General features: G+C 31.7%; 2 long non-coding RNA genes and 2 pseudogenes across 4 annotated transcripts; 1 reads left to right on the forward strand and 3 right to left on the reverse strand.

Moving 5' to 3' along the window:
* Window positions 1-2,277: 2,277 nt before the first annotated feature.
* LOC130507871 (trihelix transcription factor ENAP1-like) lies at window positions 2,278-3,584 on the reverse strand (annotated as a pseudogene).
* Window positions 3,585-3,924: 340 nt separating this feature from the next.
* On the reverse strand, window positions 3,925-5,593 carry LOC108841245 (uncharacterized). Of its 2 annotated transcripts, XR_001948086.2 has the most exons (5): window positions 5,236-5,593; window positions 5,015-5,101; window positions 4,630-4,685; window positions 4,282-4,496; window positions 3,925-4,163 (listed from the first exon to the last, which is right to left on the reverse strand). It is a non-coding gene; the product is annotated as an uncharacterized LOC108841245 (long non-coding RNA). The 2 variants fall into 2 exon arrangements; XR_001948085.2 differs by having other exon boundaries at window positions 3,925-4,496.
* A 3,748-nt stretch (window positions 5,594-9,341) lies between these two features.
* LOC130500035 (uncharacterized) lies at window positions 9,342-11,251 on the reverse strand. 2 transcript variants are annotated; one of them, XR_008938857.1, is made up of 5 exons: window positions 10,911-11,251; window positions 10,703-10,826; window positions 9,970-10,038; window positions 9,817-9,869; window positions 9,342-9,612 (listed from the first exon to the last, which is right to left on the reverse strand). It is a non-coding gene; the product is annotated as an uncharacterized LOC130500035 (long non-coding RNA). The 2 variants fall into 2 exon arrangements; XR_008938856.1 differs by having other exon boundaries at window positions 10,703-11,249.
* A 4,206-nt stretch (window positions 11,252-15,457) lies between these two features.
* Window positions 15,458-19,386, forward strand: LOC108840741 (putative cysteine-rich receptor-like protein kinase 39; annotated as a pseudogene).
* The last annotated feature ends 7,142 nt before the right edge of the window (window positions 19,387-26,528 follow it).

Genomic DNA, 26,528 nt, shown 5'->3' on the forward strand with positions numbered 1-26,528 from the left:
ACTTAGCTAAACCCGATCGGGTATTTCAATGGATCCATAACCGACCCGATCTCTCCACTTCGGTTCGGGTCCGGGTTCGGGTTCGGGTTTCGGACATTATGCCCAGGCCTAGATGTCGTGGATAGCCTGAGAATGCAGATTTTCCAACTTTATTGTATTAGATTATTCTATTATTCTATTATTTCATATTTGAGGAAAAATGGAGTTTCACGTGCTCTTAAACTCCTAAAAAGTAGCCAGACACGAATCCAATTTATTACAGGAAAATTGTCATTTAAATCACGAACTTTCAAATTTGGTTGAAAAAAAAACATAAATTTTCACATGAACCATTTAAAGCACCAAATATTGTTGACAAGCCATTTAAATCATAAACTTCCATTGATTATATCATTTTAGTCATATCGTTAGTCAACAACTATAGTTGACTAAAAGTAGGCGTAAAATGAATTTTAAAATTGATCCAATCCCTAGTCCCTACAATACAATCCCTATTGTTACCTATGCAACGACAACAACAAACCACAATCCAAGTTTTTAGTAACTCAACTGAGTAGATGCTCATAGATATGGTTCCAAAGACTTTTACAAGTCCTACCGATAATGATGCCCTTAGAATGTGTTTAAAAAAATGGTCTTAGAATGTTGCACGAAAAAAACACCATGTGTCTTCGAATGACAACCATAAAAATTCCAACTCAGTAGAAATATATATGAAAACGAGGTGAAGTTGTAATTAATTTAAAAAATCGAAATATACATTACAGAAGAAAATATAACAGAAACGAGGGTCAGCGTTGAAACTGAGAGGTAGTTGGTAGCAGAACTTGAGGGAGACGGTGCAGTCATGACAGGCGACTCAGCTAAAGATGGTGTAGATGTTGGTGACCCGACCGAAGATGGCGAAGCCATAGCTGTTCCAGCCGATGGAGAAACTGCATCATTATTATCATTCGTACATTATATTTCTTAACATAGAATATGATATAAATAAAACAAAATATTCAAAGAAGACTTTTGGTTTCTGACAACAAAAAAAATGAAATCTAGTTATAAATGTAAGACTAAACTAATATACAGTCTAAAACTAAACTAACAAAGCAAAACTTACATAAGTACCAAACTAATATGTGAACTGCCTATTCAATAATCAACAAAATATTTCAGATTCATTTTTTCTTCCTAATATTCAGTTCTGATTACAAGTATAAAACAAAATATATCATCAAAAAGGAAATATAGTTTACATATCAAAAGTGCAGTTCACTCTTAATTATTGCCAATGCAATACCATTAATTTACTCTTACAAGTTATAACTCTAATTATCCTCAATGAAATAATAAATTTGGTTTACCAGAAAATATAGTAAAATTACTGAATATAAAACGTAAGATACCACACTATTTCTAATACTTTTTACAATTTTTTTGATTCGTAAAACTATTTATTTCATTAAGTTTTAGAATTGGAAAGGGTAAAAGAGAGAAAAAGTGGACAGAAAAGTTTTTATACCAAAGGACAACATGCTGAATTTTTTTTCTATTTTGGCAATTTCCCCTAGTATTTTTGAGATTTAATTTTAAATGATAATCATATTCATAAATACCTTATATTTGCTGTAAAAAAAATAACTAAACTAATTTTCCTAAATACTTTATAAATGTTTAAAACTATTTATACAATTTTATAAACTCAACATGACCTTTAAATACCAAGACTTAAATAATAATCACTAAACCCTAAATCTACATGGTATGGTATTTTTTTAATAATTTTTTTTTTGAAAAGATGTATCCAACGTATGGTATTCTTGTTAGTTTTGTTCTATACCTTTAGTTAATACAGTATTTTATTTGATTAAATTATTCAAGAAGCTAAGAAGTAGGAATGAAATTGGAAAAGTATAGATTGTATGCATTAAATTTATAAATTAGTATTCATAATGAAACGATTTTTATAATGTACAACAATACTTAAAATCAAACGAGAGTATTAGAGCATCACCAAGTTCATTTTATAATTTACTTAATAATACTATATTTCCACTTAATGATGAAGTAAACATAGATTTACTCCATAAATTAAATAATTCATTTATTTTTTGTTGGTTACTCTATTTTTTTGTGGCAAACTTAATTTTATTATTTCATATTTGAGGAAAAATGGAGTTTCACGTGCTCTTAAACTCCTAAAAAGTAGGCAGACACGAATCCAATTTATTACAAGAAAATCATCATTTAAATTACGAACTTTCAAATTTGGTTGAAAAAAACATAAATTTTCACATGAGCCACTTAAAGCACCAAATTTCGTTGACAAGCCATTTAAATCATAAACTTCCATTTTTAGTTATATCGTTAGTCAACAGTTATAGTTAACTAACAGTAGTCCTAAAATGACTTTTAAAATTGATCCAATCCCTAGTCCCTACAACTTATTGCCTATGCAACGACAACAACAAACCACAATCCAAGTTTTTAGTAACTCAATTGAGTAGATGCTCATAGATATGGTTCCAAATCAACTCTGAAACCTCACAAGCTAAAGTTTCAATCTATAAAAGCATGTAAAAATCAAAACTTTACCATATATTTTTACCTGAAGCAGCAACTCTACGATTGCCAAGCTTGGATCTTTCAAGCTCCATCTGCATATCCATCAACATGTTCATCTGTTGCAACTTAAGCTCTTTTGCAGCTTCAACCCTCTGCTTTTCCAACTCAATCATCATCCTCTGCTTCGCACCTTCGATCCTCTCGTAGACCTCTCCCAACTTCAAAATCGCTCTCGCCAAGCTCTCTACACGACGACGACCCTTCACCTTCACTCAGATCCACATCCTCCGCTCTTTGATGCTTCGTCACCACAAACCCCCAATCACCCACCTCATCATCATAATCCAAAGAGCATTCAACGCCGGTCTCAACCCCCCCCCCCGGCAGCGGTGGACTTCTTTCGCCGCTACTGTACCGATCAAGAAGTCGAGCCTCTCGAAGAAGCATCAAGACAAAGGAGAAGACGAAGCTCGAGCTCAAGAAACAGAATAGAAACGACCAAACTGCAAATATGTGTAACCTAAGTTGTTTATCAGAAAAAAGTTGTTTATCAGATCGAGTAAAAACAAAAGAGAAGGAATGTAAACTAAATTTTTATATCGGCCGATCTCAAGCTCTTCAGGAACCACCGGAGATCAATCACAGCCGCGACAGGGATGATAGGAGAAGTTTCGGGTTTCCATGTGGAGGTCGCTGAAACGAACAAGGTAAGAGAAGAACTTCTTAAGCTAATCAGATTGAGAACATGATTCTGAGAGGAGGATATCTAAACTTTTTAAAGCCGCAGATACACCGTCATAAATCAGATCGTTTCAGATGACGTGGTGAAACTCAGGAGTCACCGCCGTCGATCGAGGTGTCGATCGAAGAAGAGGATGATCTCAATCTCCTCATTTCATTAGAGTTAGGGTTATGCAAAATCTCATTTTCTCGGGCCACAAAAACCTATTATTTTGAGAGCCCAAAACATAAATTAATGAAATGATGCGTTCATTAAATATGACACGTGTCGGATGCTCAAAACTGAATTTGGGCACTGGCGGCTGGCGTATACAGGCTGGGAGAGAAGCAATCTGTATTATACATAAATAGACTAGGGCGTGCCCTCGCTACGCGCGGATTGTTACTTTAAGTTTTCAAGTGTTGTAATGTTGTGTAACCTGATGAGGTCGTAGGTGTAAATTATTTAGATTTACTAGATGGTAGTTGAGATTGATTAGTGATGGATCTTTATTAGCTTGGAAGTTACTTGTACCTCAAGTTTTGGTATGCCTTTTTTTTACAAAGATGTTTATAGCCGTTACACTGGAGCTTTAGTTATAAGCTATCTTGTCGGCTTATTTAGTATAGGGCTCAGAGACGTACGTGTATAGTAGTGTAACATCCAGTGGAAAAAATGTAAGAACAAAACCGTTGAAACAAAAGCATGTTAAACAAAATGTAATACTCTAGAATAAAAATTAGTTCGAGAGATTGCATTGAGAAAGAGCCGACCTAGAATTACATGTTACATGTGTTAGTCAACTCCTTACTTGGTAGCCAATCCTTCAAAGTTTCCTCCATCACAAATGGTGATATAGGCAGGAACAGATGGATCTTTTAGTGGACTGCAAATGATATTAACCACGGTGTTTGATATGCGTCTTTTGGTTTCACAAGAGGTCAAAGATGTCATAATATATAATTTAAAAATATACATGATGAGCTAAAGTTTTGTGTTCTTACTGATCTTTCGCATGCGTGGACATGACCTGAGAAACATCTACTTTGTAACTGACAAACCACGCCTCATACATCACTCTCATGGTTTCACCTTCCATATAATGGTAATCATAGATGCTGTGCCATGATGAATGATTGAGAACGAACCATGGAGTTTCTGCTATGTTAACCTTTGGGAACTCATCTTCGAGCCATGTGTATTGCGGCATGTATTTTACCTGTCCAAAGTATTGTTAACAGTAAGAAAATACCAAGCGGACAATTTAGGATCAACTTTAACAATATACATAATATTAGATAACACATAATAATCACTAATATGAACAACCGCTTTCTCGCCATTAACCTCACCACGTCTCATAGATGCATCTCCTAATAAAATGTTAAAATCTCCGGGTAGTTAGAACCTGATACATTATAAAACAGTTCAATAAATTTTTAAATCAATAAAGTATTCCTGGAAAAGATAATTTGATAGTCGATGGCCAAGATTCTCATTTTTCAATATGTATACATTCACTTCCAAGGTCTCGCAACACATGAGACAGTTATGTACACAATTCAAAGATTCTCAGTCTCTTAGAAAGATAATACAGTAGCTATCACGTCAGGTACAGAAAATGATTGATATGTGATCAAGGAAGAAAACCATCACATCATCTGTTAGTCAACCAATGTTATAGAGAAATTCCTGATCTATGGTTGGTATCTATAGATCAAAATCAAATCAACATACCCTTTCCTTTCTAGGGAGCTCTTTCACCCATGTTGATACCAGCCGCCACCATTGTCATCAAAGTTAAATCAAACTGCTCCCCAATCTCTGTGAATCAAAAGGAATCACAACGCAAAGAGTGAGCAAACAAATCAATATCTAAAATGAAACCAAATCAATTAAAATTCGATGACCACAATGTTTGAGCCCATGAAATTGAGGAAGAGAACATAAATACTAACATGAGATAGCGAGTAGGAACATCCATGACCATCCCGACAGAAGCAACCATATCGGGAATATACAGAGTTTCTCGGTGAGGTTATTGAACTACACAATTGCAAGTAATTAGGTCGCAGAGTGACTGTCGAAAAATCCTTTGAAGGATCTGCGAATACAAACCAAGGAGGAGATCCTCATTCAATGCACCTCCTCTTTTACTGTTTGACCTAATCAGAGCTTGCATGAACCCTAGAAACCAAATGTCGACGATAGTAAAGAAGACGAAGAGTGAGAAGGGGAAGGTGAATTGTGACGAACAAAAAAAAAGGATATCCTTAGATTTGTTCTATGAAGCAAATAACGCTAATCCAAGCCCAATTGTTATTCACTCGCAAAGTCCATGATCAAACGAAAGTACGAAACAAAAACAACGATTCTTGTTTAGAGTTGGATACGTGGCAGCGTTTCCTCCCTCTACTTAATGACGTGGCAGCACCGGGAAGAAAGAAACAATACTTTTTTTTATGGCAAATAATCATTCTACTAGGTGGCCGGCCCGCACCCTGTGCGGGCATTGTACAGATTCAAATTATACGGGTAGAGCTGGGTCTACAGATCGACCCACTCCGTCCGTCCCGCCAACCCGCGGATCACCTAGTTTTTTGACTCATAATGATCCGCATGATCCGCAATGAAAGATTCAAAATACATGCACCCGCTCCGCCCAAATTTACAGGTAATTCGCGGGACCCGCGGGTTAAATATTATGGAATATCTTGTATCTATTTAAGAGAGAGAAAGAGAGAGAGAGATAGAGATTTAGTGTTTAACCCGCGGGTCTCTCTCTCTCTCTCTCTCATCGTAAACCTTTTTTTGAAAAATATAAAAATGTAAACATTCTTTTAATTCACCGATTATTTTTTTAACTACCACAATTTTGATTTATATAGGAATGTTTCCTAGTTTAATATTTTATCATGAATTTTTCTTGGTTGAATTACCAACTAATCATAGTTTGCCAAATAATGTACAACATTTTTTAAAGATAATAAATAAAATAATAATAATTTGTGTTAAGTTTTTAAAATAAATGAAAATATTATTAGCTGCCAAAAGATTAATTTTTTTTAACAATTTTAAAACCGTCACAAAAGAGTAAATCATAAACAGTAAACATTATACCATAAACCCTTGGACAAATCTTAAACCCTTGGGTAAAAATCCAAACACTAAACTCTAAAATCTTGGATATACCCTAAACCCTTGGATAAATCATAAACACTAAACTGTAAACCCTTGGGTATACCCAAAACACTAAATATATATCTCTCTCTCTCCCTCTCTCTCTCTCTCTCTCTCTCTCTCTCTCTCTCTCTCTCTCTCTCTCTCTCTCTCTCTCTCTCTCTCTCTCTCTCTCTCTCTCTCTCTCTCTCTCTCTCTCTCTCTCTCTCTCAAATTTGTGTTACTTTCCTATTTGTAATTTGTTACTTTTTTATTAATAACTTACCTTATTTTCATTGTGTATTATTTACGCAACTTGGTATCATATTTATTGCTTTGTTTAAATAATTTACCTTTAGTTAATTTGGTTTTAATCAATGTTTTGAAAACCGGACCGGACACTGACTCGGTGAAGCTACTGGTTAACTGGTTAGACCGGTTCAACCGGTCGAACCGGGTTTTTTATTTATACAAAAATGTATATAATTATATATTTATGCTATATAAACTTTACTTCTACATATAATACTTTCTCTATTTTTTTTATTAACTCAAAATAAACAACAAACATAAATCTGATTACTATGTAAACTAAAAATTAAAAAAAGAACAAATGATTTATAGCTAAAACAATCATATTTATTTATTTTTACAACTAACATTTCAAATTTTAAGAATATGGTAAAATAAAAATAGTATATGAGAGTCAAAATTATATATTTTCACATTTTTTCTTAGAAAAATAAAAAACCAATTAAATAGTAATAGTTGAACACTAACTATAAAATATTAAATTTTAGCTAGTAATAATTAAAAAAACTTAATTATATGTAAATTTTTAAGAACCGGGTTTTAAAATTAAACCGGGTCACCGGTTTTACCGGGTTTCAGCCGGTTTTACTGGTTTTATCAAATCCGGGTTTTAAACCGAACCAGACTCGGCTTCTTCAGCAAGTCACGGTCAGACCGGTTCGACCGGCCGGTCCGATCCGGTTTTCGAAACACTGGATTTAATAACTTACCTTATATTAAGCACGGATTGCTTTGACAAGTTGATATCATATTTACTGCAGATCAATTTATGATAATATAATAGGTATCTTAATGTTCTAAGATCACCTTTTCTAGAAATCAAACAGATAAATGTTGTAATAACATGTCAAACAGATGAATGTTGTAATTCTTGGGTGAATTACCAACTAATCATAGTTTGCCAATTAATGTACATCTTCTTTTAAAGATAATAAATAAAATAATAATAATTTGTGTTAAGTTTTTAAAATAAATGAAAAATATTAGTAGCTGCGAAAAGAAGAATTTTTTTTAACAATTTTAAAATCGTCACAAAAAAGTAAATCATAAACAATAAACACTATACCCTAAACCCTTGGACAAAACTTAAACCCTTGGGAAAAAAACCAAAAACACTAAACCTTAAATTCTTGGATATACCCTAAACCCTTGGATAAATCCTAAACACTAAACTGTAAATCCTTGGGTATACCCAAAACACTAAATCTCCCTCTCTCTCTCCCCCTCATCGTAAACCTTTTTTTGAAAAATACAAAAATGTAAACATTCTTTTAACAGTAATTTGAATCCCAAGAGTATTTACTTCACGATTTTAAATGTAATTTACCATGTTTGTAAATTGTTAATTTTTTATTAATAACTTACCTTATTTTCAATGTGGATTATTTGCGCAACTTGGTATCATATTTATTACTGTGTTTAAATATGATTGCACGACAAGTTAGTATCAAATAATATATTCATACAATTTATTACATTTTTTTATTGCTATATAGATGTTTTGAATTTAATGCGTTAACATAGATCATTCTTATTTATTACCAATCAATCTTGTGAATTAAATATGACGAATATATGTTACGTGATGTTGTAATCATCATTAATTGGGATCTGCGCAAGGCGCGGGGTGAAATTGTTAAAAAGATTTCTAAATTATTATAGATTTTTCATAAATTTTTATCTAACATTATATAGAAATTCGGCATAGACATTTTATATGACCCAAACATCTGAAGTGGGACCAACCTAAAATCGAACCAAAAATTTATAAATACTTAATTAGATATAAAATTGTTCTAGCCAGATGACAAAAAAACGATCTATCAAAAAAAACGGTATGAATAGACCAGGACCCAAACATAACCGACTCGAATAGATTCCCACCCATAAGAATCGATTCATACTCGATCTTAAAACATGAAATATCTAGAATTATTATTTTATATATTTAGTTTATATTTTAATGATATTTATAGTAAATTGAAATTTTAAATGTAAAAGTTAGAGTTTAAAAGGTTTAGTTTTAACTATTAAAAGTTTATTTTTGTTACTTTGCAGATTTTTTTTGGATCCTTAATACCCAAACCCGACATGAACCTACTATAGATCCGAAATCACATATATTTTACATATATCTTAATTATAGATCCGAACCTACCCAAATTCGAGAAAAAACAATTCAAAATCGAACAAAAAAAAATTCCTAAGTACTTGATTGGATCCAAATACCTAAGACACAAAAGACTAAGACCCAAGAAAACCAATCAAAAAACGAATCTTAAGACCCGAACGTGTAGACATAATATAAGTTATACCATATGTCATGTTTAATCAAGCCTACATTAAGCTTAGAAATACTCGTAGTATAAAGCAATTCTTTTGAATTAAACTATTTAGAACTATAAAAAGATATGGACCCCAAAATTTGGTAACAGCAGTAACTATAACCTTAGAAAATTAAGTTTTTAAAAGATGGAATCAGTATATGTTTAGTCTTTTCAAATTTGATCCTGCCTTGGTATCGGTAGGATCAGATCCTATCAGAGTTACATTTATAATTTTGGCAACAACTACTGCCTTACAGATATGGAGGGAAAAAAAAGAGAACTCAAATTATTCCAACAGCTACTGCATGTATGTATTTTTATTTACAAATTACATCCAACAAAAGTTCCAGTAAGTTAAAGATCAGTTTAATCCTTCCACCCATGTATATAATAATAATAGATTCTACTCCCTCTTGACCAAAAAAAAAAGATTCTACTCCTTCTTGCCGCTGTGTGTAGTTTACCCAAAAGAAAATTTCCTCAATGCATCCATCAACTAATGAAGATTATTTCCAGCCAACGCAGTTGCTTCCAAACCTGAAATTGGAAATCAAACTTCTTGCACTTTATAAGCAGGTTAGTATCGAAACTTTGAAGAACATGTGTAAATGTTTGTACTTGTAGCAGTTTAGATCGTTTTGTTGAAACTTAAGCATAGAGTAAGATAATATATAACATATGAGTTGAAAATAAAATAAAAATACGGAAAATTATAAAATATTAAAGAAACAAAATAGTTACTTATAAAGTCATCTTGGTGTTCCTTCTTCACGGTACCATGGATCATTATCTCCCTAAAATATAAAGTAAAAACATTGTAAGAAAACATATATAAGTGACTTTGATATATTAATAGGAAGACTAAACATGCATAGACTGAAAATACAGTCTTACTTTTGATCAACTATATATCACCATTTAAATTGTCCTCCTATAACACCAGAGTACTGCTTCCACAGACGTCTGTATATAAACAAAATGTTATCTCAGGTTGTTATTTTACGTGCATATACACGCAACTAAGCTAATCGTCACATATTTCAGAATCGCTTTCACTCTAAATTTTTAATATTGACTTATATGGCTTCAACTCGTTAAAAAAATCTAAAACCGGCCATTTCAATCCTTAGAAAGGGGATAATAAAATAAGAGTTAAAGCGAATACAGAAGAGATGTTATGGATTTGAAGCATTCCCGTCTCCGTATTTATAGTAAAACGAATGAATGCGATATTAATGCAATAAGTCAATATATTTAATTGTATACAAACTAATTGACAATCCACATTGAATAAGTTGATTATATTAGGAAAGTTTTGGACGCTAATAAATGGCTTATTGACTACATTAGGACAATGTTCGAATTACATATCAACGATTGCCTTTATTACTGCCAATAAAAATATACCGTAATTACAATATAAGATATTTGCACATCAAGGATTGCTTTGTACGATGCAATTTCATATAACTTCCCGTAAATTCTGGTGATAAATCAATGCATTGACAACCTAAATGGAGTTAAAAAAAAGTTTTGATCGGACATTTACTCTGAATAAAAGCAATCATACGATGCAAAACTGTCCCTTATTTTTTGTTTAATGGTGAAGAGAAAGAGTAAGACTAACGTTTTAAGTCCATGAGGGTAAAGCAATTTGATGGAGCTTTGAACAGTGGCCGCTCTTTGCTGGCATAAGCTTCTGAAGCTTCACTGTCTTCCTTTTCAGCAAATGGCATTCGTCCTTCTATCATCTAAAAAAGTTTCAACATTCAAAAGGAATCAACAACATGAACAAAGAAACAGCAAAAACCATAAGGAAAAAAAAAGGTTTTAACTTATCTCTTGAACGATCAAAGCAAAGGAGAAAACATCAGCTTTTGTGTCATATTCTTCGCTGCATCGTGGTGAAATCGTTAGAATAGGGCATCTGCATATAAACCAAAAGAAAAGTCAGCTATGATGAAATATGTATATATAAAAATAGAAGAATGGTTGTGTTGCTTCATCGCCACTTTGTACTCTATATATAGTCCTTTGATGGTGAAGAGTATTAACGACGCAAATAATATTACTTGCGAGACTTGCGCAAGTAATTGGTTATAATAAGGTATGTAAATTAAATGACGTTTGATTAAAGGAAACATAATAAATTTGTAAAATTAAAAAAGAATATGCATATTATATGATGCGAGACTTGCGCAAGTAATAATATAAATAAGGTATGTTGATAATAATTAGTTTCCTAATTAGATATAAAACGTATTTTCCATTAAGACATTTAATGATTAGTCGACATTTATTAAAATTGTTCTGCAAGCTATGATTAATGGTCGACATTTATTACGATTCTTGCGCAAGAAATTATTAGTGCGATTAACAATTAATGTGACTTTCCAATTTAAAACTCGAGTAGAAAAATAAATCAAAAAGAAAAAATAGAAAAATTCGACCAATAGAATCGCAAGAATTTTCGTGAGAAGAGATGTGTGAGCGCCACGTGTCCAATGTACTTCTCTTTTAATATATAGGAGGATTAACATGATTTCATTTTTTAACATGATTTCATTTCATTATGACTTACAATGATTTTCATGTCCGGAATTATAATAATTATTATGTTTCATTTTTTACACATATTATGATTTCATTAGATTTCAATAACAATTTTTTTACTATAATAATTATGATCTCGTGATCGGTAAATAATAACATATTATAGTTTCTTCTAATTTCTTTTCTCATAAATTATAGTTTCTGAGACATTTTAAATTATTTTAAATTACTAATACTCTAATATGATTTTTTAAAATTACCATTACTCTAAACATATTATGGTTTTTTTAAAATTACCAATACTCTAATATATTTGCATTGTCACTTAAATATGTCATTATTAAGTTACCATAATAGTACCTTTGAAATATATATCGATTAGTTAAAAACGTATATAACTATATTAATTACATGGTATGTGTTTTTGGAAAGGTTTGGCCGATGGAAAAAAATAATTCAAAAAGAAATTAAAAAAAATCGACCAATAAGATTATAAGAATTAATTCGAGAGTGTCTTGTATGATCGCCATGTAAGCAGAAATCACTAAAGTGACTTCTCTTTTAATGTATAGGGAGATTACTCAAACTTGAAGTGGTCTGAGTAATCAGACCGGAATAGAACAACCAATAAAATATAACTCCTATGAAAAGATCTAGCTGTTTTTGCTAAAAAGTCTGAAAGCTAATTGCGCACTCGAGGAACATAAAAATGTTGAAATCCGGGAAACAAATTACTAGCGCCTCTATCCTATCCAGTTCCGTAGCAAAGCTTGACCAAGCGTAAGGCTCATTTATCATAGCAATTAGATTCTTGCAATATGTTCCGAAGTTTTGGCATGTCGAGTGTTGAAACATATTCTCCATCGTCCATCGCAGTACTTCTACTTTCGAGTGCAAAGCTGATTCTCGTCTAGGAATGTTTTGTGATCCCATTAGTTAAGTGTCCCCACCACTATCCATCTAGACCCATCCACTTTCACTAAATTGGCTTTGTGATGTCCAAAATACATCTAGCAAGTAAATATTACCCAAACTTATGATTTGGGGTTCTTCGTTATTGTTCTCTTGTACCATTGGTGGCACCCTCTCGTTTGCATTAAAGCAGGCTTGACATTCACTCTCAGCATATCACACTAGTTTTAGAAAGTCTCTATCTATCCCTCTAAAAAGTTTGTCATTTCGGATCTTCCAGATAAACCAGATTATTTAGGGATAAGAATCCCTATTTTGTTTCTGTTGGATTATATTGTTCTTCCGCTAGAACAAGTAATCTATATTCGTGTAGATGCTTGGTGCTGGAAAAATATTCGGACTTGTTGGAATAGATGATAGTGATCAAATTTGTAAAACTGACAGATATTCAAATATAACATGGATTGGAAACAATACTTTATATATATAGATAGATATATATGTCATCTAAAAGTAAAAAGTAAAAACTAATCCGGATACTCCCTGCCTTTTGTGTTTACTCATTTATGAGATATTTTGATTGAACTACAAATATTCAACATTTCAAACCACTTTTACCCTAGAAAGGGAAGCTTAATTAGATTACTACGAAAGTCCACCTAACCGAATAAAGAGAATTGTTGAGTTATAACTTCTGTGAGGTAGAAATTTGTTAATCAATACGCTGTTCGTTGAGCCAAATTTGGATCACTTAACGATCGATTCATATATGTCAGTATCATTTAGAAACTAAAAGACACAATTGGATCAATTATCAATAAAATTTAGAAACTAAAATGAATATATAAAATATACTTTACTATCGATAAGTGGCCTAAACCAATGTTTTTGTATTTTTGCAACGTGCCAAACTCTTTAATAGTTCTTTTTTTTTGGTCAAAAACTCTTTAATAGTTCAAACAACAACAAAAACAAAAAAAAAATTATTCAGTCCGTTGCTGTAAATTAGTGAAAAGGTCTTGGTCTTTCTTTTCTTTTGGTTTTCCAAGAAAGTATCAAGGTGCTTCCTTTTTTGTTTATCTTTTTTCTGGTATTAGTGAAAAGGTCTGAGTCGTCTATCGCATGTTGTTGAGAGAGAAAATATACATTATGTGCAACTACCAGCTTACATTATTGGCAATAAACTAGTCTCTTTTTATTGTGCACATAAACTAGTCTCTTACATTATAAAAAACCTCCGTATTGTAATCAACTAGCTCTGATGTACTGTATTTTCCTCGCTTATCATCTTCGCTTTTTTTTTTATAATGTGCAATATATCATAAATTCCTGAATAGAATGTATAATATATTACCATCTATTTTCCGTTGAAAAGGATAAATATAATTTTTTTCTTTCTGTTTCATAGTAAATGACATTCTAACATTTTTTTCTTGGTACACAAAAAATATCATTTTTCAATTTTAATACAAATTATATTTAATTTCAGCTGAAAATTAATTATAAACTGTATTAACTTTTTTAAATAATTTTATTTATCTTAAATACTATTAGCCCGAAAATTATAATTAATAACAATTTATATATATTTCAACTACTTTTTTAATTTATATGAAAATATCAAATTGACAAATATTTAGAAACGGATGGAAGTATAATATACTATTATCCTTATTGTACAAGTACTTAAAAGCCCTGCCTCTCATCTATATATATGATTCTTTTTTTTTTGACCAATTGAAATATCATCAATTTCTCAAAGAAAAGTACAAACATGTGTGTTTCCTAAAACTAATAAAAGAAAGTAAACGTTAAATTTTACTCCATCGATTTTATAATAATATAATTTTATGTTTTTAATTAAATTACATTTTACTATAAATATATTATTTTATGTGATTTTCATTTTAAATGTGAAACCAATATAAATTTTATAAAATTGGTTAAATTTCAAATTTTTATTATTAAAGAAGGAATTACGAAATAAAAAAATATTTTTGTGAAATATATATTTTAAAAATCTATATTTTTGTAAGAACGGAGTATTTAACAAGTTATAATCTATAAGTTATTGACAGAAAAAAAATCGATAATGGTTTTGCCCTAATTAGATTTCGGTTTCCATATGTATTGCCAAGTATGAGAAACTTGTTAGTTGTTACTATGTTTTTTTTATAACTTAGTTGTTACTATGTTATTTGCTTGGAATCTGTTTAGACCAAACTTGTTACTATGTTATGGTCAACAACGGCTTACATTAGCTTAAGAAGTATACTGGAAATACAGAATATTTAGCCAACTTGTCCTCGTTTCTCACGTCACTTGAAAGGTTTTTTTTTTTTTTTTTTTTTTTTCACTTGAAAGGGTTGAATGAAATGAAAAGTTTGAAGGCTATCTCTACTACATTTAGAATTATAAACATTTACTTAGGCGATAACGACCTTCATATCGGAATGCTTTTAAATTGATAGAGATAATGTTTCCTACAATGAAATCAAATGATTAAATTCTTATTTTGCAATCCTATCAATTTGAGTAAATGGGGAATGATTAGTTTAGATTTCGGATTTAGGGTTCAGGCATATGTGAGTCAGTCGAAGATTCTTAATCAGAATTAGTCAGTTCACAAACCTACTAATAATCCCTCCAAATTGAGTAGTCTTTTCAAAAGTATGTCTCAGATCAAAGTAAGAAACCTAATTGAACCTTTGAATAATCCCTTATTATATACATTCAAATCCCGTCAAACATAAACGTTTTATTTACGGGTCAATACACAAAAAGATTGGTGAAGACCTAGTTATTTAACTCATTCACATTTTCTTAGTCTTTGGTCTTGCTCAAAAATATAAATAGTATAACATAACGAAGTAGTAGAAGTAAGAAAAAGAGTAGTTTCTTTTAATCATTTCTAAAAATGAGGAAATGCTTTGCTTTGATGATCTTCCTCGCGTCTTTTCTTCTTCTTGTCCTTCAAAACCTCGAACTCGTTCATGCCGTCGGGTGTGCCGGAAGCTTATTCAACGTTAACAGCACATACGCTCAGAATCGTCACAATCTCTTCTCTACTCTTGCTTCAAAAGTCATCGCCAACGGTAGATTATACAACGATTCACTCGGCCAAAATCCCAATAGAGTTCACGCTCTTGTCTTCTGCACAAGAGGTGACGAGAAAGCTTGTGTCAGCTGTGTCCAAAAAGTGACTCGGAATATACAAACAAGTTGTCCAGATCGCATGGATTCGTTCCAAACTTCCAGTGGGGCAATGACGATGTAGACGACCAAGTTTCTTGTCTTGTACGTTCCTCAAACCACACAACTTTCCAGAACCTCGAGCTTCGCCCTGCTGTCATTCACCCAAGTCCAGACAGTATCGAACCATCCAAGAATATGACCCTTTTCACTAAACAGTGGGAAGCAACGGTTAATTGGACTATCAAGGTTGCCACCGAATCTAATACTACCTCGCTACTTCAGTACTTTGGTGCTGTAGAAGCAATGCTCGCCCGACATAACATCCCCAGAGTGCAAGATATGTTTAGAAAACTCCGTGGCATATTTTAAAACACAGTTTTGGGGAAGAAAAGGAGGCGCGGTTAGTCGCCCTAGCTGTCTTTTCAGGTGGGATCTATATCGTTTCCATGGTGCATTTGATAATGTAACAATATTTTTTGCACCTCCTCGATTTCAGCCACCTGAAAATGACAAGAAAGGTAAAACAAATGAGTTAGAGCATTGTCACATAAAAGATAGAGGGATAAGAACAAAAATGGTTAATAATTTTCAGGAAAAGGTATTAGGCTGGGTGGAATTATTGCGATAGTTGTGCCTGCTTTCATTACTCTTTTGGTGTTTATTGGTCTCGTCAAATTATATGCTCGGAGGAGAAAATGCAACAATGGAATCTATGGTAAGTATATATACCTTGTTTCTTGCATAAATCAGCCTTAAATGTAGAAAGTAAGACTTATTTCGTTTTTTAGTTGGCAGTGCAGAGTACTCTGAGTTGGATTGTCAATATATGTTACGGTTTGATCTTGGTATGATCTTAATGGCAACAGACGACTTTTCGTCTGAAAACAAGCTCGGCCAAGGTGGATTTGGTACGGTCTATAAGGTAGTAACAATATTATTTTTACTAATGAATTATCCAGATCTTGGTCTTTGATGAGTAACAAGTCGTAACGGTTTCAGGGGATATTACTAAACGGGAGAGAGATAGCAGTGAAAAGATTAACAAGAGATTCAGAAGAAGGATATATGGAGTTTAAGAATGAGGTTGCACTCTTGACAAGACTCCAACATAAGAATTTGGTTAAGCTTCTTGGTTTCTGTCATGAAAGAGATGAAGAGATTCTTGTCTACGAGTTTGTCCCCAACTCAAGTCTTGACCACTTTATCTTCGGTTATACTTCGAAACTCATCTGCATTTTTGATTGTTTTTAGGGTCTGTTCAATCGGAAATCAGGATATCTAAGATAGTTCAAATTCGATTGAGGGGTCAGGAGAATTTGATGAGTGAATCTCGGCAATGATCATAAGGAAACTAGGTTGTAGGAGGTCATACGAATTAAAGACTCCAACATATCCTTTGAAAATGAATCAAGTTACTCGTAATCAGTTTCCAAAGTGTTAAGTATTATGATGCCGTTTTTATGAGGAAATTAGGTCTTTTTTTTTTACCAAAAAATAAATAAATAACATTAAGTATTCTTGGAACTGTGTTAGAAAATTGTCATTCCATGACATGCCTTTTATTTATAGATGTTTGTGGGATTTATTATTTAATTTTTGTTGTAAGTTTTTCTTTTTTACCAGGATGAGTGGCTAGGGTTTCGAGAGTGAGCCAATTTTTAGTTTTTTCTAATTGAAAAATGAGCAGATTTTTAGTTAAAGAGGGCTTTAAGAGAGAGGTGTGAGGCCGTTTCCAACAAAAATCTTATTTAACAATAAAAAGTATGTTTCAAATCTGCAGATGAAGAGAAGCGTTCGCTTCTTACATGGGAGGTGAGATTCAAAATTATAGAAGGTGTTGCTCGAGGTCTTGTTTATCTTCATGAAGACTCTCAGCTGAAGATTATTCATCGAGACTTGAAGCCAAGCAACATCCTTTTAGATGCAGAGATGAACCCTAAAGTTGCAGATTTTGGGACAGCGAGGTTGTTCGACACTGATGAGACTCGAGCCGAAACAAAGCGAATAGCTGGAACTCGGTAAAAACATATTAAATCAAGTTTAATGACGCATTAATATGTGCTCACCATCAATTTACATTATTATTTGCATATATGTAGTGGATATATGGCTCCGGAATACCTGAACTACGGGCAAATCTCAGCTAAATCTGATGTATATAGTTTCGGTGTTATGCTTCTAGAGATGATCAGTGGTAAAAGAAACAATAGCTTTGAAGGAGAAGGAATTGCAGCTTTTGTAAGTTTCTTCACATATCACTCTTCTTGGTTCTTACTTTCTTATCTTCAAACATATGTTGAAGTAAAAATATATATAAATACAGGGGCGGTTGTAGGTTAAGGGGTACGGGGGCACGTGCCCCCTACTCTTTTTTTTTTTTTGGAAAATTCTATGCTTATGTGATTAAATTGTTATTGCATTAGTGAATAAACAGATAAAGTGTCCTCAACTCATAACATTTTTTAGTAGAGATTGGCATTCATATACTCATTTGGATTCAGATTTCTTCGGATCTTCAGGGTTAAAGATTCCAGTTTCATTCTGATATTTCTAAATTTTGGTTTGGGTTTCAGATTTTTAAAGGTTCGGTTCGGGTTTGGATAACCATTTAAATTATTTTAATTTTTAAAAAATTCATTATATACTTTAAATTTCTCAAAATCTTTAAAAAAATAATATATTTCATATAAATTTGAATAACATATGTTAAAATACATAAAAGCAACATATAAATTAATATTGTTTGAATATTTAGATAAAGAATCAATAGATATTTTAAATTTTTAGTGTTTTGAGTATACTTTAGCTATTTTAAACATTTACTTTTGACTATTCGTATATATTTTCAAATATTTTGGATAACTTAAAAATATCTTATATATTTTGGATGTATTTTTAATATACATTAAATCTAAAAATAATTAATATATTTAGGTATATAAATCTATTTCAGATACATTCGAATACCCAAAATATTTTGGTTCGGTTGGATTGGTTTAGGTCAAATTCGGTTTCGGTTCTCTATATACCAAAATTTTAAACGCATTCGGATATTTAATCAATTTTGATTCGGACTAGATACTACTTTTTGGATCATATTCGGTTCAGTTCTTGGAATTCTAATTTTTTTTTGCCCAGCCTTAATTTTTAGTATTGTGCCCCCAACATAAATTGTTTCTGGATCCGCCACTGTATAAATACATATTTAGGCATGGAAGAGATGGGATGAAGGAAGGCCTGAGATTATAATTGATCCATTCTTGATAGAGAAGCCTAGAAACGAAATCATTAAGTTGATCCAGATTGGTTTGTTGTGTGTTCATGAGAATGCAACAAAGAGACCAACCATGAGGTCTTTAATAGTTTGGCTCAGCCGTGAGACTATCAGCATCCCTTTACCTAAGGATCTTGCTTTCACAAGGAATGAATCCCAATCTGAGGATGGTACAATGTCAATGAGCAATGTCTTCACAGAGTTGAGTTCTCGTTGAGTTATAACTTGTAAATCAAACTATGGTGCTTTTAGGTTAATACCATGTATTATAGTTGTATTGATTGAGAAAGGTAGTAGTAAAAAGTGTAAGGAAATACAATCCTAAGTTCTATAAAGCTGCAAAAAGGATTGTATAGTATGTTAATAACTATAATGGATACGAAGTTGATTTACATTTTTTTGTTTGATGATTTTGTGAATCTGTCTCCCCCTTAAGATTGACTTAGTTTGGAACAATCTTGGTATGCATGATCTTGAACGTGACCACGTGAGAGAATATGTAAGACCATCAGTGAGCTATAATAATCTATGTTTTTACTAGTTTCTAACTTTTGTTTTGAGCTTTTTTCGAGTCAAATTGTGTGTTTTAGATCCTTTTAGGCTTTTCTGATTTTTTTTTCTTCTGATTTTAGGTCATTTGTAACTGAATGAGTAATTATGGAACATAAAGGGTCAAATTGGATGCAAGCAGATGGTTTATCAATGTTTGGAAAGCTTTCCACCAATAGATTTAACTTATTTTTTGAAACGAGACAGATAATTTAATTTGATTTTTTATTATAATCCAACGGTCGGATAGAAGTTTATGCGTCCTTTACTGAAGTAGTCTCTTGTTGGTTCAGTACAAAAAAAAGGTTTTGGTTTTCCTTGTTTTTGGTTCAGTTTTCCTTAAAATTTGACTATAACATGATTTTAACTTATAGATTTGATCATATGTTCAAATTAAGAGTGTGATATATCACTTAGAGATCGAATGCAAATAGATTTGGATTACTCAAAAGACTTATTAAGATATATATCAGTAATAAAAAGCATTAAATGACAAACACTAAAGGGAGTTTTAAGGGGTAAACAATCTATTTTCCCATGAGAACTATCATATAACATCAAATACCCACCAAACTATGATTTCGTGCTATTTGTTCCCAAAGTTAAAGTTCTAAACTTATTTCTCTCCGAACTATTAGTTGTAAATCTATTATTTCTAAATTAATAATTCGAAACTTAGAAACCCATAGACAATGGTTTTAATAGGTTTATTGTTAACCAAACAGTTTTAAACCAGCTAAACCAATCAAAATTTCTAATTTTTATTTTAGATATTTATTCATCAAGAAAATTAATGTTAAAACAATAAAAAATGATTTCCCAGAACAAAAAGAAGTCATCAACATTCTCATTTGATCTCAGTAATCTTACGAAAACATATAATTAGATTCATCAAAATTTATTCCTAGACAAACTATTTATCTCTCTCGTCAACCCCCATCAACACAATCAAAGGTTGATTTCACTTTCAGACTCAGTTCCGACTTCAACCTATCTCTCACAAACTGTTACGAGGTCGGTTTGATCTAGTGTCGGAAGGGAGAGATGTGGGATTATTGGAGTTTGAATGCGGTGGAGGATTGGCGAATTGCGACAGGGTTGAGATTATCGCTCACCGGCGGCTGCAGAGGGACAATACACATAGTCGAGACAAGAGGAAACTGATGCAATTAAAGACATATCTGATTTGAGATTTGATTTGGATTCTTGTGTCCATGGCTAGAGTTCGCAAGCCATACGGTCGAAGAAGAAGACGATTGGGAGAGAGAAGCTATAATGGAATCATCTGTAAATTTTGGTTGATGATAAATTTTTATGAATTAATATTTAAAAATAAGAATTAGAAGGTTTTTACCGTTAAAAAAAGAATTGAAAGGTGTTGAAAAATAATAATAATAAGAAGAATTGGAATTTCCATTGGTTTAGCTGATTTAAAAGGAGTTGGTTAATTTAAAACAATTAATCGATAGTTAATGTGTAATTACGTTTGGATTTATCCATTTGGAGAGAAATAGATTTGTAACTTTTAATTCATGGATGAATAGCACGAGGTCATAGCTTGGTGGGTATCTGAAGCTATAAGATAGTTCTCGTGGGAAATACCCAGTTTTAAGCGGTGGAAGAGCGCTAGATCCAAGAAAATTAATCAAGTAATTTAGAATTACTGTCAAACAGTTGCCAAAACAGGCTAGAAGCTATCTATGTCTAGATCCGAAAATCTCAAATTTCTTTGCGAATTCAGAAAATAATGCTTTAACATCTACCAATTATCATATGATCTAGATTTCAGGTTGTCAATCCAAATATAGCATTGAGAGTCATCAAGATGAAGAATAAACAGTAAAACTTAGCAACTTTATCAATTCACTACAAGAAAACATGCCCGTAAAAACAAAAAGTTACGAGGAAATATATTTCTCGTAGATTTACGTGTAACTTACAACGACTTTATGAGGAAACTAAATTTTGTCGTAACTTTGTTGTAAAATTACAAGCAAACTGTTTCGTAAAAATAACATTGTAACTTTACAATGAACTTATGAGCAAAGAGAAATTTTATTGTAAAGTCCTTGTAAATTTACAAGGTGTTTACGACAAATCTTGTTACCGTTACTTTTGGTGAAAATGTGTTTTTAGTGAGCTTCACCTAACTAATTTCGTTGGAAAGTTGTTGTAAAATTAATGGATGTTAAGGACTTGTAAAACCCTAGTAAATTATTTCCTTGTATATTCTTTGTTATACCTTCACCTACAACACTCGATAATTTACTATATATATATGTCCATTCTCAATTCAAAACAACACACAAAAGAAAACAAAGGAAAAAAAATCCAAAAAGTCGAATAACAAAAATGTTCAATGGTAGAAATATTTACGAGTCACAAAGTTAGATGTATAAGCAAAAATATTCCACCAGCATAGTGATGGATGCATTTATTAGCGGGCTGCAGACATTCATGTACCAAGTGGGCCGGCTATACAGCGATCACGCAAAAAAGCGATAAGATGTTATGCTATTGTTGGAAGTGCACGAATTCAAAATCCGCCTGTAGTGAAACTGTATGGAAGCATTTAATAAACTGCGGTTTTACACCACAATCCTATATTTGGTTTCAACATGGAGAGGTTATGGTGGAAATGAAGCTAGTAGTTGTGGAAACCAAAATTCGCACTGTAGATTTCCGTAAAATAAGGAAAATCAAGAAACCCTAACTTTTCCTGAGATCTCGGATTTCTGCTAAGCCAAACGATAAGCAATCAGATAATGTAGACAGACGTGAAAAAGTGAAAAAAAAAAAAAGATAATGTAGACAGACGAAGTAATAAATCAATAAAAACGGAAAGAAAGCAAGAAAGATCTTATTCAGAAACTGTGTAATGAGCGTTTACAACAGGTAAAATTAAAGCCTCGGCCACAAGAGCTGTTGGCGAGTTCCTATATACTCCTTAGCATCCCTTATATACTCCTTCTAGGTCGGTTTGTCCTTTCTTTTTCTGCCCCTGGTCGATCTTACCGCTTCACGGAAACATTCCATTTTTCATCGATCTTCGTGTTTATCCTTTGAAACTTGACATTTATCTTTTTCTGTGAATATCATATAAACCGTCATAGTAGTTTTGGTGGAATTCATATTCAAAATTGCAAGTGGACTTTTGCCGCGTTTTAGCCCTTTCCAGGCCATTTTTGACTAAAGTTTTTTTACGATTTCTTTAAAAATCACCTTCGGTACGACGTCGGTTTTATGGAATAATGCAAACCCATCGTATAGTCGAGATAACTATGGTGTTAAGTTGACCGTTATTGTTTTATACGATTGATTTGAATTTATACTAGAAAACGAGCCTTCGTAATTTTATCATAAAGTTTCAACGATAACTCCAGTCGAGACGAAACAAGAGACAATTCAATTAAAGTCCAAAGGAGAAACTGGTCAGGGCAGATCCAGGTGGCCTGATGGCGAGTAGGACGAGTTGGACGCCATCAGGCGAGTTGGATGAGCTGATCCGACTCGCCCGATGGCGAGTTGGACTTGGCTGATCCAACTCGCCTGATCGGGGAGTTGGATATGGTCAATCCAAAAGTTGGTTTTGTTGCCTGGGAGTCGTTTTCTTAGAAATTGAATAATATTTTCTGAGAACTTGAAGTATAATTTCTTTTTATTATACGAAGTTTTAGTTTCCCACATTTTTATTTCTGTTTTAGAAAATAAATGTTTGTTGGGAAATCTTAAGCATTGATTCCGTTGTAACCAATTGTGGCCCCAACAGTTAACCCTCCAGCTCATTAGAATAATGATGTTCTTGTGTGTGGTTCATCAAGTTAGGGAAATTAGGCGGCATTAATGACTGAAAGTCCGAAGGTGGATGATAATTTTTTCTTTCCTATATATATGTGGAGTAAGTTTTCAAATTGTTTATTTGTTTACTTCCCCCAAGAACTTCCCTTAAGGTAGAAAAAAATTTCTCTCCCCTTCTCTTCCTTTGTTGTTCTTGATCATGTTTTCAGACCAAAGAACTTCAGACAATGTCTTACCTTCTTGCTTCGATCCTGAGAGTCTCCATACCCAGGATGGTGAAGTTGTCCCAAAGGTCGAGTTCTTGAAACTGGATTTAGGGATGTCACTAAAGGTACTTTACCAACTGAGCTAGCTATATTTCAATGTTTATCCATACAAAATACATCTTATCTATTAAATTGAAGTAATGGTTTCTTTCATGTGTATTTTTTTTTATTTGGACCATCTTTTAGAAATTTTATTAATTAAATGTATGTTATCAAGACTAATAATATATAGAACCTTTAAACTATTTTAATCATAATATATTTTGATATCTTTAAAAAAAAAAAAAAATATATATATATATATATATATATATATATATATTTAAAACAATCTATCAAATCTGTTTAAAAGATTTTAACAAAATCTTATTTTTCAAAAAATTATATGTAAATATTTTCACTAATTTCGTAATTAGTTTTCAAATATTATTATACATTAATTTATTTTATAAATGAGAATATAACTTATATCCTATTTTTCTCTATTATATAATCATATCAATCATATTAAGAGAAATTATTATATTGAGCTAATAAAAATTATATAATTTTAAATTTATTTATTTTATTTTCATAGGTATTATTGTTCAAAATATAATATGTTCATAACACGGGTTAAAATTAGCAAACTATATCATACATGTATAAAAAATTAACATGTATTTCATTAATGTTAATAATATAACATCTTTGTAACTACTTTAGTCGTTCAGTTTTCTTTAACATTTGCAACGGATTGTTCTGAGTTGGTGAAGACGGTTTTGAAACCAGAAGAATGGCCAGGATTTGCAAGTAATATAGAAAACATTACATCTTTGAAGAGAAGTTTCAATAATTCAGAGTTCGTTCATATACCATGCACGCATAATAAAATGGCGGATAGTCTAGCATGCAGTGCAATAAAGAAATCGTCGTTTGTTATCCATATGGATGTGGAACTACCAGTTTAGTTTGCAGAATCTCCATAAGTCTGTTTTGTTGGTGACAAAAAAAAACTACTTCAGTCGTGTTATCTTTTCATTTAAAATATATATATATATATATATATATATATATATATTAAAAATTTACAAATCTGTTGAGAAATATTTTAACAAAATCTTAATTTCAAAAATTTTATGCAAATAGTTTAACTAATTTCGTAATTAGGAATGAACTATTATTATGTATTAATATATATTTAGTTATCGTTTATAAAATTATTATTTTTATCTATCTTATAATAATAATAATTCTAATTAAAATAAATTATTATATTGAACTAAAAATGATAAAGTTACATTAAATTTATAAAATTATATAAATGATATTTTCATAAATATAAAATATGTATGCTAAAAATATAATATGATTATGTAACGACTTAACCTTCGTAAACTATATAATACATGTATAAATTAAAATATCTTACACTTATGTACGTACAATTATATATTATCTAAAATGAATAAACATAAAAATATTGCTAAAAATAATTTTGGCTTTGAAGGTCAGTATGTCAAAATTGAGAATAAATTTCATACAAAATAATTTTAAAATATGTTGTTTCATGCATATATTATGTTTTACAATAAGTAAATTGAAATACAATAAGATAAATATATAACAAGAAACAGTGAATACATGTGACTGTTTTACAACATGAAAATTATACGATTATTATATTTGAAATAGTTGCATAAAAATTTAAATATATTAGTACTATTAAAAATGTATATCACTAATGATCTTTTATATATATATATATATATATAACTGAAAATAACATCTACATCTGCGTGGTTATGCAGATCAAAATCTAGTATCTATTAAATTCAAGTGGTGTCATGGGACATCCCATTTCCTAACGTGGATCCGGCACTAGCTTGATGTATTGTCTTACTTGAAATATCCACAGATATTTTAAACAAATTTTGCAGGAATGGGTTGTTAAAACCACTCAGAATACTCAAGATAAGTTGGAATGGATCACAAGTGAAGTCGTAGAAAACATGGAACGAAGCTGAAATAGAAGTTTTGATTATTATCATTTAATCTACTTCTTAAATTTCAATTTCTTTTTTTTTTTTTGAAAAAGGGTTTAAATTAAATTTCAATTTCTGATCCATAAAAGTAGAAACAAAAACGCAAGAACTAAAACAATATATAAAATATGAAATATATACTCAGAAATTTCCTTTTACAAAATTAAAGAAAAAATCACAGAAAAGTCTTAGTCTTTTGGTTTTCCACGAAAGTAACAAGGTGCTTCCTATTGCTTCTTTATATTTTTGTCTGGTGTAGTTCCACGGGTGCTTCCGTTAAATTGCATGCAACTATGACATTAATACACATTCCTTTTCTAAACAGCCCATAGGTTTTGGACATATACATTATGACAAAACGTAACTACCATATTGTATGTTGTTGGAGGACAAAAAAATATACATATATACAATAGTCAGCTTACATTATTGACAATAAACCAACTTACATTATCAAAATCCTCCAATCAACTATCTCCGAGCCTCCGATATAGCACATGTATTAATTTCTTAGCTACGATCGACATTTAACTTGAAAGCATCTATTTAGGTACGAACATGAATGGTTGCACTGCAAAATGACAACAATAACCTGCATACCGGAATGCTCTAAATTGATAGAGTATGCAATCTTGGTTTTGCAATCCTATCAGTTTGAGTAAACGGGAAAGAGTTGTTGGGTTCTACAAACTCATAAGAATTCTAGTATTAAAATGATATTGTCCACTCAGGCCAAATGAAATTTCTATTGTTTAGTTTTGACGATTCACCTCATGAACATGATAAGATCAAGGGATTCATTCTTTTTTTTTTTTGTGAAACAGGGATTCATTCACTGTGAGGAAGTTTGCCTTCGATGAACGTGAAACAAGAAGCTAATTG

This window comes from Raphanus sativus, chromosome 2 (assembly GCF_000801105.2).
Source record: "Raphanus sativus cultivar WK10039 chromosome 2, ASM80110v3, whole genome shotgun sequence".
Taxonomy (NCBI): domain Eukaryota; kingdom Viridiplantae; phylum Streptophyta; class Magnoliopsida; order Brassicales; family Brassicaceae; genus Raphanus; species Raphanus sativus.